The sequence below is a fragment of the Pogonomyrmex barbatus genome, unplaced genomic scaffold, assembly GCF_055798465.1.
Source record: "Pogonomyrmex barbatus isolate J1 unplaced genomic scaffold, ASM5579846v1 scaffold18, whole genome shotgun sequence".
Lineage (NCBI taxonomy): Eukaryota > Metazoa > Arthropoda > Insecta > Hymenoptera > Formicidae > Pogonomyrmex > Pogonomyrmex barbatus.
In genome coordinates, this window is record NW_028297114.1 from 791,826 (window position 1) to 815,906 (window position 24,081).

Below are 24,081 nucleotides of genomic sequence, written 5' to 3' on the forward strand. Positions count from 1 at the left end.
GATATCAAGTCACAATAAAGAGCTTAGTCATGCGTATTTTACATTTAGAGAACCCCGTACAGCAAGCTTGAGGAAGAAGCTGGAGGAGGGTACACAAAAGAGCTAAATTATTTAACAAGATTTCAAGCCACGGTCGGAAGTTCCCTAGAAGTTCCCGTGTGTTTTGTTGCCCCATGCGGACTAAGCGCGTCCCAGGCTGCCTATTGCACGCTTAACAAGAGTAAGCCGTGTGCGCATATACATTTTTGTCTAGCTCGGGCAGAGAGTTTAATAGTGATGTGTCTCTCTGGCTCCTGACTTGCGCGAGAAACGTCGGCATTTTAAAGCATACGTACAACACGTTGTCGTCTTTGCGCTGCGCCGCTCGTCTCGGCACTGCGTAAACATTTGGAAAACTCGAGAAATATTCTGAGAAAGCAGCAATCTTTGATTAACATCATTTTGCATTTTTTTCATTAAGAAAAATTAAATATTTTCAAGCGGTCTCTAAGTTAAAATCTTTTAAATCTTTTTTATCTTTCTCCATTAGATTTTTGACTAAGATTTTATTTAAAAGTTTGATGGTAAATTATTTAAAAAACTACTTAATTATATTAATTTTTTTATTGTGTGATGTATTTTGTAATGTATGTTAAATTAGAACTTTTTATACTTTCATAATACACATATTAAAATATTATGAAATATATGTATAACGATAAGAAAACAGTACGACTGAAGAAACTTTTTTTTACTGTATATTCTGCGAGACGATTTGTGGAAATTGCTGGCTTAATTGGAAGTGCGAATTTAGTCACGCTAGAAGGACGCTTCTCGAGAGATAGGTAAAAGAAAGACGACTGAGTTCACAAGTAATAACGGAGACGATATAAGGGCCGGCTCGAATAAGGGACAGACCATCTTTCAGTAGGAGTTGCGTTGCGGCTGTCTCGTTACATTTAAGTATAAAGTTACTAATGGATGTAGCGGCATAACGCAATGTAGCACAAATAGCTAGCAGATCTCAATGTAGGTACGGCAAATATGATTAGCGAGCAACAATATAACTCGCTTGCTAGAAAATGGAAATGGCGAGAATCGGATGACTGCCCGTCCGTCTGTAATTTTGAACTACCATACGATACATAGGCTAATTATGGTGGCATGCAGAAGTTCGCCGACTAACCACGGAAATTTATTGTGCCAGAATGCTCCAGCATTTGTTTGTAATGCACGATATACAGCTTTTAAGTTTTTTGCAATATATTAGATTGGCTACAAAAAAATTGTAAGAAAATATAGCTAGATCTCCCTTATGCTATTTTGAAACTTGAGCACTGATCTATGAAAGAAAAAAGATATCAGAGAGTAAAGGTATTCTCATTTGAGATAAATATATATCTTAATTTAATCTATGAATATTATTTTTTGTTGTAACTTTGTTGCAAACTTAAAGCTCTTTCGTGGAAAACTTTTGGTCGGTAATCTTGCGAGTACTTTGAGCGGTACTGCATTATTGCTACCCATATGCAGCATCCGCAAAGTTGCGGATGGAAAGTTCCCTCGGGTAATAGTGGTAGTCGTCTATTAACAATTCCGTATATACATTTTTGGGTCACGAGGAGCAAGATAGAGACCGTGGCCATTACACGAGTCCGCTCATTGCGGCGTAAATGCACTAAGAAGCCGGTATGGCGGGCGGAATGAGCCCAACACCCAAGCCTAAGCTTCATTAAGAACTTACTCGGCCGTCCAATGGCCGTGTTTGTTCACTGAAGTTCCGGCGACGTGGTAAGGGTCTAATATATGTTTACACACGAGACGACGACTTTACGTCGTTGTACCGCCATTTACATTATCCGACGCGGTGGCCGCTCACATTACGGTATATATAAGCCGGCATTCTTTAAAATTTAATTACGCGGCCGCCGCCGACTTTGAATGAATCTCCCGCGGACTTCGAATAGGTGTGGCTCTCATTACGGGTCTTAAGGGCGCCTTAAGAGCTTTCATTATGTAAGATTTTTTAAGTACCGGCAAAGAAAAAGAAAGAGAGAGACATAGAGAAGAAAAGAGAAGATGAAGATCGAGAGAGAGAGAGAGAGAGAGAGAGAGAGAGAGAGAGAGAGAGAGAGAGAGAGAGAGAGAGAGAGAGAGAGAGAGAGAGAGAGAGAGAGAGAGAGAGAGAGAGAGAAGAGAGAGAGAGGGGGGAGGGAGAGGCAAAATTAAGTTGCCGCCGCGTCACTAAGTACGCTTAAGCGTCTGTAGGGAAAAATGGAATAGGAGCTACATCTCAGCTTTCCCGAAGTCTTTAACAAGCGCCGCGAAAAGAGCCGAGAGCCGCGCGACGTGCTCGATAAATTACGCTCGCGTTTCGAAATTCGTTGCCGCACGTTGGCGTGAGCCGAAGGAATGGAGCGATTAATGAGAGCGTTATGTCGTACATCGTCTTCGAATCTTCGTATGAGAGTCGCGAAAAACCATGGAAACGATGCAATCTAATGAAACTGTCGTTTACGTATACGTGCACGATGTGTCGATGCTGTTGATCGTCCTGGGATACATCGATCATCTTCTTCTCCCTACCTCTCGCATCATGATTCCATCGGAAGATGGAGAAAACTCTTTCGCACCTTCGATAGCATGTGTAACATGATTTACGTTTGATTCTGCAAAAAGTTGACATTAAATTTTATTGTCTAAGAATGTGACATTGGTTATAACTAATTTTTCAAATAATTGTTTTAAAAATTAATACAATCTAGAAATGATTACAACCTGATATATATTGCTGTGAACATGTTAGACGTTACCAAGTCAGCGAGTGTCATTCTAAACAATAATTATTTTTCAGATTAATTTTCAAATTTTTTTGTTGAACATATTGAGATTTTTGCTTTATATACTTAAATACGAGCGCATCCGCGGTGACGTAGTTGAAATTGCTCGATAACAATTCACCAAAGGAAACTTTCATGCGCAAAACTCTTTTCCAATAATTGAGTCAATATTTTCTCCCTGAGAAAAATTTTTAATCGCCTTGTCTGATGCGTATCTAATATCGATAGTGACAAAAACTCGATCGGCAATTACACAAGAGCATTCTTTAATTTTAATAGTTTACCGTTAAAATTTTGAATATATCTACATTAAGTCAATTTTTAAAAAATATATTTGTCATAAAATATCGTTTTAATTTATTACATATTTGTATATGGCTATACTAAATATTATATAACTATATTGGATCTACACGAGATTATGTAATATGAAACAAAGAAGAAATTTCGGAATATTTACATCTAGAATTTTTCAAAGTATATTATTTCTCAATCGACTAAAATAATAATTCCTCTTTTTAGACCAACAACTTTTTCAATTCTCCAACAGACGGTAGACTTTGTAAGCTTAAATGCAGCCCCGCGCGCGCGTGTCACAAACATCCTACAAACCTTTATAAAACAAAGTTGATATTACAGGCCGATTAATTTTTAATTTAAACTGGACGTAATTTATTTTTACATCCGAGTTGAGTCTATGCGCAAATATTAAATTCAAGTTGCGAGAAAATGGTAAAATTAATCTTTCTCGAAGTCTCGAAGTGTTAATGACATTCGCGATTCTTCTCTTCCGCATGCGTGTATGACGTTGAAGGGATTGACGTTGAAGGGGTGAGAAACACGAAGATCTGGTATCGCGAAGGGATTAAATTGAGCACGATTCAGGCGATGCTCTGGCAGCACGGTTTGTAGTTGAATGAATCACCGAGAATCGTATACACCAGTATTATGAACGACAAGGGGATGCATTACACGCTCGTTCGCCACCGCAACGAGCGACACGAGCAGAAGCGCGCTTGTAAATTCGACCGCAATATATTCGCGGCAATGGCGGAGCAATCACGAGAGCCCCCCGAACGTAATGAACGATTTAAGTTGAATTCATTCGCCGAAACTGTCGTTTCGCGTTAGCGTCCTCCGCTCCAAAAGGGACCGCGACCAATTGCGCCCCGATAGACTCACTTTATTTCCTCTTTTCGTAATGTCCGCATGTTTCCGCCCGTATATATTTCGTAATGTTATGCGAAATACCGGAGCGAGATAAAATGACACACATGTGCACTTGTGGAATGCCGACGTACGACCCCGAAACGCTCTCGCCCCCGACTTTTAAGTGTCGTACATCGCGCGTACCTAACGCTGTTTATGGGCTTTGCTCAGCGAAATAAGTACACGCGGTTTCCAATATGTTTCCCATGTGCTTTTCCTCGCTTTGCGACGAATGTATTTTTCCGAAAACACCGTGGTCCGATATCATTCGGTCGTTCTATGCGCATGCGTGTATGTGTGTGTGTGTGTGTGTGTACAGAACGGTCCGCATTATATATTTATACCCGTAAGCCGAACGTTTGCTGGATATTTACGACAGATTGTCCGGTTAAGCTGCTTTGCAGTTCCAATATTCTCGAAAGAGGCTGCTCCCCGGCGAGACTTCGGCTTGCTCGCTTGCTCGCCGACGTGACAAAGAGAATACAGTTTTATATGATGTCGTATATGGTGTATTATCGCCTGCAAAATAAATCGTGTATTCGATATACCGCGGCGATCCGCTCACTTAGCGATAACAGCCGTTGCTGTTAACGGCGATATACGACGTGAAACGAAAGAAAATTCCACAGAAAGCTGTACTTGTTCAAATATGACGACCATTAGTTGTTACTTGAGACCGTTTGTACTCGAGAGGCGTAACATTATTAAAGATACTGATATCAGCGTCGCAGAAACAAGCAAGGGTTTTCTTTCGCATGCCGAAAATATAGCACGGAAAAAATAGTTTTATTTTAAATTCCAAATGAGAAAACTTATTAAATAATTTTTTCAAAGTTAATTAATAAATAATTAATTAATAAATAAGAATAAATAAGAATAATAGAAAAATTTAAAACCAATATGTTTAATCATAGAAATGCACAATATAGAGCTTTCATCAAAGAGTAAATTTTAATGTCTAATCGTTCTTTGAATATATATATATATATATACATACATACACATATATACATATATATAAATTTAATAACATTTGCTTACCATGTGTCGTTTTTTATTTTTAATAGATTTGTAATGTAAACTAAAGCCAGAATTACATATCTTCCAGAATGAATCGATGATCAATTCAGAAATATCGATTTTAAAAATTCTTTTATTTTATGACAAAAAATACTTCAGCGAGAGTTTGAATTTAAATTTTTTAATTTTTTGAGAACGTTTTTACACCTCTTTAGTTCATCCACTGATTATATTTTAATTATAATTTACTTGAAATTTATGCAAGAAACTACAAACTATCACTATATGTTAACTGCACAATAATGAAATTTACTCTAGAAACTTGAAATATTTTGGCTTTGTGATTAAATATCTTGTTATTACAAGACCAACCATCGATAATGAAACGCAGATAAGACAAAGTGGCAATCTTCGTTGTCTCGACATGTTTGTCGTGAAAGAGAGCAATCTCGCGATATTACTTGAAGAACAACGAGCCGTTTGTATTCTTCGTTATTACGCATTCATCCTTCGTCAAGGGAGAGAAACGAACGGCGAGAATACGTTGCCAACAGTATTCTAGCAGCTGTTATTAATCCACTCGTTTGTCACAGGCGCTTACCTTGTACGATCCTCCTCATCCCGGTGTCTCTTTGCGGATATTTCCTCTTCTTTTCGCTGCTTACGCGTGTTATAGTCCTGCCAGTTCGTTCGCAGCGATTACAGAAACATTGCATTTACATCGCGGAGCAATTTCTTTTCTGTAATATCTTCAGCGAGTTTATGACGTAACAAGTACCGCGTCTCTCGTACCCCTGTGTACCTTTTTCATTTTGACTCCTCAAACATGTATTCTATAATTATTTATATGTGCTAATAAATAAATTTTTAGTAGTTTATTAAGGATAATAAAAAATTTGCGCAACGTTAGCTATGAATCATTGAGATTATAGATAAAAATAAGACGCGACGAAAAATAAGATTATATATTTATGCATGCATTTTATGTCACGCATTTTTAAACAGATTTAATTAAAAATAAAGCCAATATTAGAACCAGTATTAGATGTATATTGATTTTCCATTTAGTTAAATAAAAAATAGATAAACATCTTGATTATTTATCAAGTTTTTTCAGTGAAAATTTCAAATAAAAATTAAAATATAACAAAATAAAATTAATTTATGTTGTGTCAAAAATTAATATTACAACAGATATTCTAGTCATCAGATATTGTTTTCTAATAAGCTATTCTATTTATATATAAAGTCATATGTATCTTCTGACACTATTTTTTAAAAATTGATAAATACCTGCAAAAGAGACTTATTAACATAAAGGTTTCTTATATAAGATAATTTTTAAATTAATAAAAGTTTTATATTTTTATAGTAAATTCATTTGTCATGATTTTACCAATTATTTTAAAAAAATTACAATTTGCAATTTTAATATAAAAGACAAGATTTTCTATATCACATAATTTAAGTAAATAAATTTTTTTCTTGGTGGCATGTATACAAAGTTAATAGTAGAGAATTTCTTAACATATATTTATATTTATATTTATACAACTTCTTTTTCTTACTTTTGCTTGCACAACGAGGTTGGCATAAAGTTTCTACAGGATCCTTCTGTTATTTTATTTTTATTTACATCCTCGTCTTTTACAATCGGTTTATAAGTTCACAAAGAAAATAATTTACTTAATGAAAGCGCAGTGAAAAATTAATCTGGCTCATTGTCAGTTTTTATTGCTTTTCTTGCTAGCAGAAAGGAGTTAAAGGTGAGAAAGGACACACGACCTGAGTAGTAGTTTTTCGGAGCCGGTGGACATATTTATTTCTCCACCCTTTATCTTCACACGGTACCGGGGGCACCGATAGCCGCAGGACGTTCAGAAGCGGCAGACTAGCCGTAATCGATCGGGTCGAGTCAGTGATTAGCGTGTAATCGAATAAAGCCGAGCGATCGTCGATTAGCGATAACCGATAGCCATCCCGTTAGGTAACCGATAAATTGCTGCACACACTCACGTACCAACACTCATCCCGGGTTGCTGTATAACCGGAATCGAAGGGAGAGGGAGAAGGGAGAGGAGTGGGGCACACCGAGGGTTGGGACCCTCTCGGATTCCGCGGCAAAGCCGTAAGTCGACATCGGACGACAGGGCAGCTGCTGCGGGTGCCTCGTTTAATATTCCGCCTAATTCAGCAAATAGTAATGCAATGGGACGCAAGGATCTAACGATGAATCGCCCGAATTGTTTCGCTCAACGGTTTACGGTTCGCGTTTACGTTTCGCGAAATGAACATTGCTCTAGTATCAAGATCGGTGTCCGAATGCAAACCGGTAAATCGTATATCAATTGATTATGCATAATACTCAAGTTATATCAAGAGTTTCTCACAAAAGATAACATTTCTCCAATAATTAGAAACTGTCTATAAAAAATTTTGATAAAAAATATATCTAGATAACTCAAATATAACGATTAAATAAAAAAAAAATGTTCACAAATGGAATAAAATCGATTTGATCTTTAGAGGATAGAAATTATTTCGTGTACATTGCGTGCATGAGAGCTCATAGGATATCGCTAATTCAAGGATTGTCATATTTTCTGAAATACATACTTTTTAAATGTAATTAAAATCTTTTTTGATCTCCTTGTATCAAACAATATAATAATACATGTTTCAATTAATCCGCAAAATATCCTGTCACGGGCTGCAACAATTAGAAAATAGCACAAAATTAAAACAATTTAAAAAGTTTATTATAAATTAATGAATTATGAATAAATTATATGAATTATATTAGATATTAAAATTACAAGATTTACACTAATAAAAAAAAGTTTATTTTCTAAAAACTTTAATTGTCACAAATCATAATTTTTGATATTGATAATTCTAAAAGTGTAAAATGCACTTCTTATTTCTAATTGTGTTTTGTTCGTCTTTCAAAAAATTTTTTTTTTTAGATGATTTTAATTTGAAATGTGAATTTTTTTTTTCGAATTATTCGGCAAAGGTGTCACGCAAAAAATCTATTCGCTACGATAGAATCTTCCTGCGATATTTTAACCAGCAAAAATCGGTCCGCACTTTAACGCTCCTGAATTAACAGAAAATTTATCATGACGATTTATATACGTGTGGTTTAAAGGGCAGAATCCGCGAAAAACAGGAAAAACGAAGACGCGGCCTGGAATACATCCTCTTACTCCCGATGCGCGCTCCATCATGGAGAAACCCGTAAGAAAACAGGAAACCGACTCACTCACGCTTCTTCGATGCTTCTTACAAAAAGGAAGAAAAAGTGTTGTCGGGGGAGAATTTCAGTTCCTTCTGTTTGCTTGTCCCTAAGGGATGCATGAGAGGGACGACGGTTAAACGTTTCACGTCGACGATTCTTGCGCAATCTCCCACATCCACAGATAAGATAGCGCTATGTTATTTGTTGTCGTTTATAATATTTGATAATTGAAATAATTGTTATACAAATTTACAAATCTGGTTTAAAATTTATGAAATGATATGCCATTTATTATTGATTAGGTCAAACATAAAGATAGAGATATAAGTTATATAATTATATATAAAACTTAAATTTATATTTAATTATGGATATACATATATTTATATTTATATAATTATATATAATTTATAATTAAAATTATTTTGTTGAATAGTAACTAAAAAGAAGATAAATACAAAAAAAAAAAAATCATAGATTTTACTAAACTGCAGAATTGTAGAAAAAAAAAAAAAAAATTCATTTTAAAGTTGAGAGGTTTTCCTAAAAATCTTTGTAGTTATCAATGATACAGATATAAAGATCGTCTAAAAAATTAGTTTTTATAGCTTCATATAATTTTTATTTAAACATTACAAAGCGCGCGCTTCGTGCGCGCCATTTGTTATTTAATTAATTATTTATTGTTATATGTTTTTATATAAAATATTTGCATTACATACAGTATAACCTCATTACCAAGACCTCACACAAGTACTATTAACAATATTAATATTTGATAGTCATGCTCGCAACACGAAAGCGAAAGAACAATCAATCATAAAAAAGCATCAACAAATTGACTGAAGCTTTATACGGCCTTTTTACGAATGGAATCTATATATATATATATATATATATAAAATTAGCTATTAATATATTCACAGCATTAATTAAATTATGTGAAATATAAACATTTTCAAACATCGACAAATATCGAAAAAGTTTAAGTATAATTTATTCTATTATAATTGAAACGAGATACATATAATAATAGATTTATATAAGAACGACAACGGTCATTTGCGATACAATTACGAACGATTATTTTCATAATAATGATAATAATAAAAATAAAGATAATGATAATGATAAAGATAATATTTTTAATATTGAGCCTTTTTAAATTTTTGTTCTGGATTTCATATTTTCTAATACATACATATGTAGCGGCAGCTAGTTTATTTTGTAACAATTATTTAATGTAATACACATAAAATATCTATCTTTGATTTAAGTTGTAACGAGTTTATTAAAGAAAACAGTAAATACATGACATAACATTCTCATCAGAAAGTATTTAAAATGTAATGATTACAGCATTTAATGTCGAATCATCAGAAGAGTTATAGCGCTTCGTGCTAGATAGATATTATTCGTAATATTCAATATTTCGTTTTACACACATTATTGATGTCACAGCCTTGAGAATTGTTTATGCGCCGCGGCTGATACGTCACATGTGTCACATTACGAGCACGAATAGCGCGTCCACGCGTCTACTTACATTTACTGGCGTTTTTGTACGAGCAGTACAACATGTCGTTCCGCGTTTCTTCCACATTTTTCTCACTGTTAAATGATCTCAAACATTGCTACATCATATGAATATAATAATAGTAAATACTTATCAACAATTGATTAACGATTTATAAACGTATCGAAACAACGACGTTTTTAACAGTTTCAAGTACATACACATTTCGCGCAATTTATTCCTTTGATTTATATGACTTTTTGTGACATGGTAAGTCCTCCAATGTAGGTGCAGCCTTGACGTTGGCAGGGGAACTGAGTATTTCAAGGGGTTCGGTATCCCAAAGACGAAGAAATTAACAACACCCATTGCATCGTTATTAATAACATTAATATTAACGTTAGATAATATTATTATATAATGTTATTAATAATACGCAGCATTAATATAGTATAATCACGAGTCGTCCAATGGCTCCTATGTGGCATTGGACGCATTTCACGCATTAGTCGCATTATATGCATTTCACGCATTAGTCGTCGATTTTTTTTTTTAATCGACATTCCGCCGCTGATTTAAACGAGTGAACAAACTGTAGATTAATGAACGTATCGAAATGATAACTCTTTAACGAAATATATACATACATTATTTAACGTTTAGTTATTAAATGTGCTGTAAGGGTGTAAGTTAAATATTATTTGTAATATTGTTGAATATTCGTCATAGTCAGACCATTGGTCAAACCAATGGTCGTGAAGATTCGAGAGAATATATATGTATATTGTGATATATATGTATGTGATATATATATATATATATATATATATATGTATGTATGTGTGTGTGTATGTGTATCATTGTATTGTTGATGTGTTATTCTAAACACGTTATTTGCGACAAATATTATCACATGCCTCTGTAGTCGAAAAGATAAGATGTCTGTCCGGCAAGCAGGAGATCCAGGTTCTCGATTCCTGGCTGAGATGGTATTTTCTCGCAAAATAATTACGAGTTTTCACGACTGGTTCGTGGTCGGATCCCGCCGTGACGCACACCCTTCCTTCCTATTCGGCTTTGAGAAACGTTTACGCATCACGTGATGCGTTTCATTATGTACGTACGACGAGTAGCGTGTGTCGCGTTTACGAGTGGTGATTCACTACCTGCTACCATTCACTCACCGGCATTCATACGGACAGTCCGCAGTCGCGCGATGTTCCGTATTTCTTCGCATTTCTTTAAAGCCAATTTGATATTAACATTTCCGTTGGCTACCGGAACCAATTTCAATATGCCTTCGGCCGGCGCAGAGAGTTAAATGCGAGCTGGGTCATACGGAGCATCATCTCCAATCTTTTTCTAAAATTCAACTGATACATAAACATAAAAAGTATAAACACAAAAATAAATAAATAAACGTCGTAAAGTAAATTTACACGTAACGTTTTGCATTACGTGTGAAAAATATCAAATTTATATTTAGACTGCTTTAATAAAGTACATTGAAAAAGTGTAAATATGTCGTTTTTATATTTTACGGATTACCAATTTTATTTGATAAGTTTAACGGTGTCGATCCACATACCGACACTTAGACGAAAAGAGCAATGTCGGTTCCTAGGGACCGACGTCGGAATCAACATGTTAAATGTTGCTATATCTTATGAAATAATGTATCTCATGTAATAATAAATACTTATTAACTGACACGATTAAACATAAACGTATCGAAACGACAATTCTATAACAAGATGTATACACATTTCACGCGACTTATCTCTCTCTCTCTCTTTGAAATTCATAACTTTTTGCAAACGTTAACCCCTCCAAAGGATACAGCCTTGACATGACAGAGAGACTTAGTATTTCGAGAGGTTCCATATTCTAAAGACGAAGAAATCAACAGTACCTATTGCACCGTTATTAGTGACATTAATATTACCGAGATAATACTAATGTTAGATAATACTAATGTTATTAATAATGTATTAATACAGCATAGCGACGAGTCATTCAATGACCCTTATGTGGCAAAAAATGCGTTGTACGCATTAATCGTCGATTTTTAATTGACATTCCGCCGCCGATTTTTAAGTGAATAAACGAACTGCAGCTAGTTCGTCGCGTCGCGCGTTTACTGTTAGGAATGCCGTACAGGAAATGATCGGACTAAAAGACTTTTCCTCGCCCTACGAGGGCTCGTTTGACAAATATAGTTCGTGCCGGGAGCCGAGGGGTGCACGGGAACACGGGATCTCATTGAGACGTAGTCAACTACGTTTTCATACCACGTGCGCCGCGGCACTGATGATACCGGTTGTGAATGTTCACGCACTCGTAATGTGCCGTGTTTCGCATAGTTGCAAATTGCATTAATTGCTAACTGAGAATTAATGGGCTAATTGAGAACACGCTCTGTCTTCGACAAGTGGTTTGGTTTCAATCCGCAAGATTTCAATCGAGTGACTTGTTTTCATCGCTTCTCTTGATTTCTTCTTTCTTTTCTCTGACGCAGCATCGCCACGAGTCGCTCAAATGATTCTTACGTGATGCATGCGGTTTACGCATTGATTTACGCGGTTTTTTTTATTGGTCTTTTGATTTTTTTCAGTCTTTAATAAGTCCTAACAAATCGCGTTTAATCGGACTTGAGCAAAACTTAATTTTTGCGTGGGTCGAGAGGCTGGATTCCAGTTGCTCGATTGTCTAGATTGTTAGGCATCGATGATAGATATCTTCTTTCTCATCACATCTATCTTTCTCGATAGCTCGGATGCGAGATCACGCGTATGGTCACGGCCTTATTGATTTGACCTAAACCGTTGGCTACGTAATGATTGAGTCAATTTTAGACGTATCTTTTAAGAAACAAGGAACGTCGGATTCAATTTAATCGATTCGTCTTCTTCCTCTTCGGTCTTAACTCTTGCTTGAAATAACGTGTGTTCTGAAAGCTCGCCGACTCGGATACTGACTGGACTGACGGAACTTTATATTTTCATGAGCAGTTAAACGTGGAGTGCCGTAAAGTATAGCGCGAAAGACTTTTATTTAAAATTAGTCCGCGCGCGATTATAATTATTCGCGAATATTTTTTGTAGGTATCTGGTGCTGCGAAGATATTCGACTTAACATCTGAGAGGAGGAGGAGACCTAGGAGAGGCATCGGGCGGAGCAACCTTGAGGTAAATATACATTTTTTTGTTAACATTTTTTGTCAACACAAAATTAATAGTGCATAAAGAAGTATGTATGTGTACGCATATTTAGAAATTATTAGAAATTAATGTATGCCACAAACAAATGATAAAAAATAATATTTAAATATGTCGATTTATATCTAATCACGTATAATCTATCCGTCTATATTAATTAATAATGACTTCAACAAACAAAAAAATAATTTTTTTTTCTTTTGTGAATTCATACATTCATAAATTATATTTATGTTACGTCGTGATGACCACGATTCTTCTCTTTTGGGGAGTTATTAGAATTAGGTTAAGCGGATAAACAGATGTCAGGCCTGTTCTATTAAGGAACGCTGTTACGTCGTGACGATTGAACGATTCTTCTCTTCCGAGGATCAGTTATTAGAATTTGGCTAAGCGGATAATCCCCACATCACTATTTTAATTGCTGAAGAACGGCACGTGTATGGTTGTGTTTCCTCAGTATCATATATATATAGCGCCCTTAAGGGCATAGCGTGCAGTTAGTCAGTCAGTCCAGTTTACTCAGTGTACTACCTATATACATTCTGTTTTTCCACTGAACCTTCGTTGCGAGTCAAGTTAATTAAGTGCAAATGAGCAAGTCCTTCTGGCAACACTACTTCCACGTGCATCACGTTCCGAAGCTTCTGCAACCAGATAACAGTAAGTTCTTAAACACAATTGTTCTCTAATAATAATTTTGGATCTCTCCTCCTTTGTATTCTCTTTATTTCTCCTTTACATCCTTTCTATCCTCTGCTTTTCTTCTTTACATTTCTTCTCCCCAGTATTCTCTTTATTTCTCCCTTACCTTCTTTCTATCGTCTGCCTTTCCTCTTTACATTTATTCTTCCCTTTCTCTTGCCTTTTCTCCTCGCTTTGGCCGTCGAACCTCTCGAGCTCTCAAACGTTGCGGAGCACTCAACGGGTTCATGGCCGCTGAATAATTCGGCAAAATCCGTTTTTTTTTTCCTTGCTTTGGCCGTCAAACCTCTCGGACTCCCGAAGCATTTCGGAGCGCTCAGCTGGTTCATGGCTGTCGAATAACTCGGCAAAAGCTGTTTTTTTCTTTCCTTTCTATCTTGCTTTTGCTGTCGGACCTCTCGGCTTCCCGGCCCCTATATTTCGGGGAGGAGCCCTAAGGTTCACAAGCGGCAATAGTTCTTTTACATTCCTCTCTCTCTCTTTAACAATTTCTTCTTTTTTTCTCTTATTCGTTTCGTCTTACTTCCTACAGTGAAGTCGACAACATCCTCCCTTTCCGAATCCCAAAGAAGGAGGCGGGTCCTGAAACGGCTCCGCTATCGCCGCAACAAGCGAGTTCGATGGACGTCAAACCGGCCGTCAGAAGGGACATCCGCGGTTTTGCAATTGAAGGATGAAGCCGTGAATTCTTCGGAGATGGACTTCACAATGATTTCCTCCTTTTCTCTTCCTGGTTTTCCATGCTCGGAGATAGACTTCATAACATATTTCCTCCTCCTCCTCCTTCTCCTTTCCGAATTAACACATACACGCACACACACATACTTACAAATGTAAACGAATATATACATATATATATAAATTTAAATATAATGTTCATGTATTTATGAAATACGAAATAAGGTTTGCGTTAACACAATCATAAATCAGTTGTAATATAATTATCAATTAAATGTAGACGTTGTTTACTTTAAAACCTTTTCTTTTATTTGAAACCGTCGCTTGTTTCTTCTCTTGAAGTCGCACTAGGTCCTATCCTGAGTTAAAGAGATTAAATTCTCTGAAAATGGGTCAACGGGCGCACGTCTCTAGGTCAAGGTCACAGTATTATCAGAACGTTGATAACGTGCCTTAAGACGATAGCTGTGTGCTCGGCTCGTGAGCTTGCATTCGTGAAAAAAAGAGAGCTTTTGATCCGTCCTTCCATACCTCGTTTATAAAGAATTATCAGGACTAAACGTAACATATATATATATTCTCAGCTTGAATTGTAAAAAATAATCTGTGAATTGATGTATCTTTTATGTACTATACTAAATATAATAAATAATATATTAATATTATATAAAAATATATTTATGTTAAATACAGATGATTGTTATGTCAGTATTTGATTAAAAATTTAATTAAATATTAATTAAATATTAATTTAAAAAATTAAAAATCTATTATATTTATTTTCGTTATTTGTGACTTATACGCGAATTATGTATGTTATTATTAAGTAATTATTAAATGCTGAAAGTAATTATCTACATTACAAGGAATAGATATAGAAAATATATAATAATAATATAGATAATTCAAAAATTTTTAAATTAACATTTAATACTATTATTAATACATTTTAATAAATTAATTATTTATATTTAATAATTATCTACTTTAGAAATTACTATTTTACAAATTTTGTGCCCAATATGGTAATGATTTTTAATAAAAAGAATCCTTAAATTTGATAAATTAATTTTTATTTTAAATTTCCACATTTAGAATTAGTAATTAGTAATTAACGATAATGTACTATAAAGTATAAAAATTTATTGAATAATGATAAAATTTGATGTTATATAATTATCAAATATTATTCCGTTTGCGGAAGTTGATGTCTGCACTTCCAATATTTAAAAAAATGTGACTATATAATGGCGAAAATTATTGCACAATTTGAGATATTATTAAGAAGCGTGTAAAGTTAGGAAATAAGTTTTTATCTCGTTTCTAATTAGATATATTTAAGATATCTGCACGTTACATTAAATACTTAGCAATTAATCGATCACTAAATTTCATAAATGTCAATTTCGAAAAAATTATCATGTTATTTCCATGTTCTTAAACGTAATCATTGTCTCAATAATAGGATCTTCTCTCATATCAGATAAACGTTTGTAAATGCGTAGTGTGCGGAGAGTCAAAATGATATTTTTAGTGGAGAGTTATTTCTCATTGGTTTTTGTAAGATCCATCCAGGATGCCTAGTAAAGTTCGGTCTATTAAAAGTTGAGGATTCTCTTTGCAGGAACGGAATTAATTCCGGATTTTTTTGATGATTCTTGGAAGCAGTGATTTTAAGAACTAACTTAATGTCAATTACTAATATTTTTTAAGATCGAGATTGCAGAATTATTTAAGTATTCAGAGAGAAGATTTCTTTTTTTCTAAGTGTTCTTTCGTTATTAATACTGTATTAATTTGTAATGACACAATAATAGAATGAACATGGATAGCGATTCTTTATAGAGATTTGAATTTGCATAAAGAAAATCATAATTACATTATTTATTTAAAAAAATTTTTTTATGGTTATAAAAAAATATATTTTGTTTTTAACTTTTGGTTCCTTTTTAGAAATCATTTGCAAGTCCATTTTCAGGAAATTCTACCATATCAGAATATTACATGTTGTTTTGAAATAGGTTATAATATAACTTACTTCAAAGTAGTACTTAGTATGTAAAATACATGCGCAAACAATATCTTATTTGTCATTTTATAAAATAAATTCATATCCTTTCCTTAAATATTTTAAAATGCTTGTATGAATATTATTAAATATATAAAAATACATTCAAAATAAGTTGAAGTATTAATGGGATAACTTGAAATATTTAAATATTTATATTATTTTAATATTATATTTAAATATTTTACATTTATACAACTTTGTTTAATGTTAGTCCAAATGTTACATAAAAATTATTAAAAAAAATAAAAGATGCAAGAAATGTTATATTTTCAAGCATTTAAATATGAAATTCTTCAAATCTCATTATTATCGGTTTCGTCTTGTCTCGAATAGTTAATATCCAAGACTTTTTCGAACTCGCATATGTAATAAGAACACGTATTTTAAAAATATAAAAAATAGTATAAGAAATATAGTATAAAGGAATATATTATTTAAATATATTTCTTTATATCTATTTTTTTTATAAAAATTTTTCTATTCATGTGCCTTTTAATAAAAGAAAATAATTTTAATAATGGAAGACGTTTATGATAAACTGTCAGGTTATTATCTAGTTATTATATTAAGATTTTTTTTTGTGATTTGTAATAAATCTTTTCGAACCAATTTATAATGTCATAATCTAGCTCTTATAAAAATACTTGCATTAGATATATTTTGTCTTCATAAAATTCTTATTTTTATCGATACATTCTTTTTCCGATGTACAGCCAATGAACATAGCTTGTGTGTCGACATGGCTCGGAGAAATTTATTTTTAAATTCATGTCGCGAGATAATGGTGGGTCGAGAGACGAGTCGGCAAGATCGCACGCTAATTTCGCTTCATTGTTTCCTAACGATGCAGCCGATGGAAATTTTGCTTTTTTTCCATGATCTTTTCATCCAATTCTTACTATATCGTTCTTTTTTTAAACTCTTCATTTTCCTTGCTTTCTTCGTTTTACACAAAAGTGGATAGAAACAATTATTGAAACTAAAATTTCAAAATGTCAATCTATTAATATTTGAAATTTATTTATTAAATAGAATGAAGTAGAGAAAAGCAATTTCTTCTGCTTTACAATAACATATAATATTGCAACGCTGGAAAAATTTAAATTTGTTATAATTCCATAAAAAGAAAAACCAAGTTTATATTCTTGCGAAGCATTTTAATATAAACATATAGTTAATTACAATTCTCATTGATAAACTAAAAAGAAAAGAAAATATTAGAAAAAAATCTAAAAAAGATCTAAAGGTAAAGGTCCACTCTTGAGGTCCCTCGCTCTTTCGGTTGGCCCGAAAGTATTTCTCTTTTCCGTTCTATGTAAATTTTTCTTCTCTTCCATGCGCTCTTTCACCGTAGAGCACTTTTTCCCTTCTCTCCGAATCTCTCTCTGTACATGTGTCCGGAAGGACGGCACGATGTTACCTACAACGAAGACGACGATGCGATTTGAAATTCAACGATGCCGGACGCGATGCGCGTTGCGTCGCTCGTCCTTCTTGTGTTAGACCGTTGTCCTGTTGCCACAGCTGCGGGTACCAAAGCTATCGCGTGTCCTCGCGAGATGTACTATCCTTCCGGTTGGATTCCGCGAGACTACCGTTGCCACAGACTACAAATGTTACTGCTGTCGTTCGTGTTCGGGCATTTCGTATGCCATCGAACACGAACTTCCGAACAATTAAGCACAAGTATATTGATGATACAAATGAGTCGGTCAAATTATGAGCTGATATGATTTAACTTGAAAATTAACAAATGGAAAAACAAAATATTGGAAATTTATTAACTGATGCAGAAGCGTATTCCCTTTACAATGTGTTTAATAACATGTAAAGTATAATATGTGAAATCATATGAAAATATGATTTCTTATAAATAAATAGGTAAACTTTCTTCCCGAGAAAAATAGTTTTAAAAATTCAAAAATTAAATATTTAATATTTTTCAGGGTTTAAGCGATTATAATGAGAAATGTTGCTAAGAGAAATTACATTCTGGAATATATTCCACTTATGTAGTATATTTTCTATATAAATTTTACTTCCAGTTTTGAAAATTTTCTACGATATATTTAATTTACTAGACACCACAGATGTACACTACGCACGCGTTATTTATTCTTTTTTTTTTAACAAAAGAAGAAGAAATTAATATAATACTATTACACTATAAGAAATTAATACTATTATTGATAATACTATTATTGATTTCTTAAATTATTATACAATACACAAAATTCAAAATGTTCATGATGTCGTTCACGAAACAAGTTCAATCAGAGAATCAATTCGCATTTCACGGGAAAACGACAATAAATTTCTATACATGCGAGTGTTGATTTAAAATCTCCTTTTTATATATGGATATAAAAAAGTGAAAAATATTTTTTGTTCCTTAGCATTTTCTTCATTGTTTATAAAAGTCAACTGCGACTTCACGTCAGGGCATCACGTACACGCGGTAAAAACGAATTCCAAGAGCGTGGCGTATAACACTTCTTACACCATTATAATCGATCAGAATAGAACTCTTCTCCCCAACTTTGAGCTTTATTGCATTAGCAATGCAACGCCGATCGGGTGCAACGGCGCAGATGGTCTTTCGCGATATCGTATCCTCCTATCTAACGTCCTTGGCACGAGTTAACGTGCAAACGAGATTAAGGATAACGAGGACGGGAGGAGTAAGAATGGTAGGGAAACGTACGAAGTCGAGAAGATGAAAGCATAGAAGATAGGGAGAAGGAGAGAGAGAGAGAGAGAGAGAGAGAGAGAGAGAGAGAGAGAGAGAGAGAGAGAGAAAGACTTCTTCGGGCGGTACATCTTCAGCTACATAGTTACTAAAGTTAATGGAAAGAAGTCGAGGCAGCTTCTCGCGCATTAACAATTCGAAAGGTCCTCCTCCCCCTTCTCCTTCCTTTTCATCAAAGTCGCGCGTCGCTCGCCGTAAAATTCCCATTCGAAATGTAGAAAGGCAATCGCGACGGCACACTTTGCTTCCCTCCTCACGGTTTTGCGCCGTTTCGCGTTTCGTTAGCGCCGTAATGGCTGATGAATAATCCCCGGCAAATGAATTAAGAAAAAAGATGTCGCCGAGCGAGCGAGCACGGCCTTTTCCCCTCGTCGCCGGTCGGCTTCTTTTCCCTCCTGAGTTATAAATTTCCGAGCCATGCCGGTAGTTAATAGAGACAATGAGAAAATGAGGTAGCCCGCTATCGCTGAAATATCGCGCTCGCCACTCTCGTAAATCTGAGATTCATCTTATTTAAGCGCGAGGCACGTTTCGATGTCGCCCCTCTAAATAATCTTTTTCGCGTCTAGAATTAATTAGGTTGCTTGGAACAAGCCGGCTATTTGTTACATCATATTCTAACGAACTGATAACATGATATAACACATTTACGCGTTACAGCATTTAATTATACAGTACAATGTCCAATCAAAATTGTTGCAACCAAATTGGTAAATAGCATTTTATTTAAATATTATTTAATATTCGTGTAATTTTGATATACAATATGTAGATATAGGATTTCCAAAGTTTAGAAATGCTGAATATCTCGAAAATATTAATTTTCGAAAGTTAAGTTTCTGCGTCAAACAAATGCAATTTTTTTAAAATTTTGTCGTTAATCCTATTTGTCTTCTGTTGACTGATTATATATAATGACTTGATTATATATAATTTTTTCGATACAAGTGTTCACATCATCAATAATTCATATGCAGCGACGTTGAAGATGGCACTGAATGAATTAATAATTTATTCCAGAAACAATCTGCTGTATCAAGTGTAAGATAAATGTGCAGATTGATTGTGTTAAAGGGAATCACGGAAATCCGCAGCTAGAGTGGTGTGATCAAGCTCTTAATCTTTTCCGTAGTCGATTCCGTAGTGCGAAGGAGTGAACTATTGCAATTCCTTCATCCCTCTTCATTAATTATATAGCTCGTTCGGGGGTTAATTGCTGCTACAATAGGTGTAAAATGTTAATGATCCGTGCGAGATGACGACGACACCGAGGTTAATACCGAGTTTCTACGTCGATGCCACGCTATATAGAAACACTCAAATCGCATTCTGTTTTAGTTAAGAAATTAACACGAAATAGTATTCCTAATAATTAAACGAGAACACGTCAAAATTTAAAAGCTAATACTTTCGTACTTATAATATCAAATTTTCTAAATATATTTCTTAAAAAAACTTAAAGTGTATATTTAAGTGTATATCTAATAATTAAGAATAATAATTTGTCAATAGGAGTACATCAACGTTCTATCGAGATTTTTTTGTGAAAGAAATATTGCTTCCGCAATATTTTTGTAGGAAATTTCAATTATCGCAGTAGAGATCGTAAAACATTGGAAAAAAATCGATGCACTCGATCGATGATACACTTTTTTCCCTGTGACGGGTAACGTCTCGTGTTACCGATTCGTGGCGAGTGTCGTTAAAAATTGATCCGCCGAAGTAAATGCCGGACGAAGTGAACAGAACGGTCGATGGTTTTTACACCGGATTTTGGTATCAGGCAAATCCCAGCTGCGTCAATAATCGACGTGCCCATCGTTCACCGTAGCAATTTTACGAGCCTCGTTATCACTCGCGCGGATTGAGAGGAGAGAAAAAGAGAGAGGAGAGAGAGAGAGAGAGAGAGAGAGAGAGAGAGAGAGAGAGAGAGAGAGAGAGAGAGAGAAAGAGAGGCGCGACGGTATCGCTGAAAAACCTCCTCTCGCATGCTCCAATCCACAGACAGCTGTGGTTCCGAGCCGGGACTAATTCACGGATCCGAGAGATTAATTGGCAGAGAATTAAAAGTGTGCCGCGCGCCATTGTGCTGTCAGCATCGATATTACGGGCGCGACGGAAGAAAGTGCTCTTTTTTTCCATGTTTTCTGGCATGATCGTTTTGAAAGAGAGTTGGCTTATGCATTCACGTTTGCGTAAACAATGTAACGGCCAAATATTTCTAAAACCACGCGAGATATTAAAAAAATTTTTTTTGTATTCCCGCATTTCATATACAAAATACTAAATATTGCTCTGTGATAGAACGGATTGCATTGCAATGCAATGCACGTACACGAAAGATTAATTAAGATGACATCCCTTATTTTTTTTATTTTTTATTAACTTTTTTTATGTTAATTAAAATAATAAATCTTTCTTTGACATCACTGCAGTATATTGAGTAATTAACTTTTTTATATCGACATGTTGAATCTTATATGGACAAGAATCATATTTTGTTTATTACAAAATTGGATATTTAAACATCTGTTTTTGCGATTTAATGGATTTAATGGAATTAAAATCAATTCTTTTTTAAGTAGAATATAGAAGTTTTCAAAAAATATCAAAAAGATTGCAAAAATTATATTACAATTATATATACAATTGTATGTATATTTGTTATGTATATTTTATATATACAATTTTATTACAATTATATATTTACATTATTAAAATTTTATTCTTAAATTTTAAAAAGATTTCTTTATATACGACATAGACATCGACATAGACTCTATGTGCCTTATATGGGCATTATTGCAAATAATAAGAATACGCATAACTAGACAAGTAGCATGACATTCAAAGAAATAATGCCATTTCGCATTTTCTTATATAATATGATTAGCCAATATATCATCGCATGTTGATCGTTATAATGCAACAACTTTGATAATCAACTACAACTATTTGATCGTCTTTTTCACTTCAATTTTTCTTTCGTTACAATTCTCACTCTTCGATACCGTGGAATGTCAGATGTACGTATTTCCGATTGTTTAATCGCGCAGCGAATTGTATGACTGTAAGATTTCAACTAGATTTCAACTACCGAATGTTCCGCATCGCCGATGATGTTCAGTTGGATAAACGATTCGAATGCTCGGCAGAAGGAAGCGACGCGGGAGAAAAGTTGTGAAAACGATCGTCCCGCACGGCGCATACTGTTCATGACCGGTCCGAGGAAACTTTGATCGTTCGGGACAAAGCAAATTCCAAAAAGGAGGTAAACAAGAAGAAAAGAACGGAGGGGGAGGCAGGGGGGGAGCAGGAGTAGAGCCCGTGTCTAGAAGAAAAATAGAGAAATACTTGTACGCAAGAACGAACGTGACCCCACCCTCTGGGACGTTCCGAACTTAGGCAATAAGACGACAGTCAGTTGCAGAAGCTCGTGGATAGTTTTTGAAAGTTGCTACAGCCGTATTCCAGCTTCTACATTTCAGTGATAATCCGTTGCTATTTATTAACCTATTCTCTTGATTCGCGTTCGTTCCGTTTCTTTCCTCTCCTCCATCTTTGCCTGAAGGGTAACTGACAGAGAGATTCATATGTTAAATTTTTATAAATTTAAAGTATTACTGCCCTCCTTTTATCAAATTTTAAACACACATTAAAAATAATAAGCGAATAAATAAAATTATAAATATTATAAATTTATAAATCTTCAAATATCCACAGTGTTCAAAATTATATGACATTTTGCAAGAGCCTTAAGCTCTTGATAATTATTTTATAAATTTCTATTATATTATATCTCATCCTATTGGCAAGCAATTTTGCAAAAGTGCTTGTTTCATCAATAGATCATTTAATTTATATATGTTAATAAATATTCATGAAGCTGTGTCGTGTGGATACGAGCGGGGCAAAATTCTTTTATTCCTCGTCGGACTAAGGTCCTTTTGTTGTTCCCTATTTTTCACCCGCGGCGTAATTTTTATACGGTCATTATCGCCATTGAGGGAGGCACGTGCAGACGCACCATTCAACGCTGGAAAAGAGTACGCAGAGGTAAAAGGGTCGGTGAAATAAGAGAGGCATAACGCGACGTCTGACGCGCGGACTAAAATAAAGCACCGCTATTTCGAATAATTACAACTTATTTTTTTACAGGACACTCCTCTCTGTTGAACACCGATTTCGCCCTTTGCGTACTCGTTCCACCGCTACAACGTTTCAAATCTATAGGCAGTTCTGCTGCCAAACTTGCGTATCGATGCAACTGAAACTAGAAAACTGCACCGATGCGAAAGAGATGAAATATCGAAAAAAGTATCGGGACATTGCTATCCGAGAACGTTTTTCACGATACGTGTGCCGTACGCGCCTATTTTCCATTGTATACGAACTTTCTGCTCCGACTTTCTGTGTCACAATAATGATAAGTAAGCTTTTATGCAGTATGGAAATTTCTCTACAATACATATTTCTAAAGTAGCTTCTGCGATTGCTCAATCAATTTTACTTTTCGATATTCACAGATAATTTTTTTATCTCTATTTTTATCTCTGAACGTTATCATCGTAAAAGTATCATTCGTACCAAAAGAGTGGACGTTGTAGTAAATTAAATCGGAGAAGTGTGTTACTCCGGGGAAATAAAAGCAGGTAAACTCACTACGCAAGTTGCGCCGGTGCCCTCGGTTTTCTCGCAGATCCGTTTACGACGGGAAAGAATGACAAAGGAAAAGCGGGGCGGATAAGCAGAGGAGAGCGCAGCTAGTTTGAAATTTCAAATTCATTTACGGTCCCGTTGCCGAGTTTTAATCCGCTTTAATTATGAAAAATCGTCGAGTGCTGCCGACCTACCT

The 24,081-nt window shown here is 34.7% G+C and overlaps 1 long non-coding RNA gene across 2 annotated transcripts; it reads left to right on the forward strand.

Annotated features, from left to right (window-relative positions):
• Window positions 1-12,497: 12,497 nt before the first annotated feature.
• On the forward strand, window positions 12,498-14,709 carry LOC105428784 (uncharacterized). Of its 2 annotated transcripts, none has more exons than XR_016138814.1 (4): window positions 12,498-12,837; window positions 12,910-12,993; window positions 13,296-13,686; window positions 14,261-14,709. It is a non-coding gene; the product is annotated as an uncharacterized LOC105428784 (long non-coding RNA). The 2 variants fall into 2 exon arrangements; XR_016138815.1 differs by having other exon boundaries at window positions 13,303-13,686.
• Window positions 14,710-24,081: the final 9,372 nt, after the last annotated feature.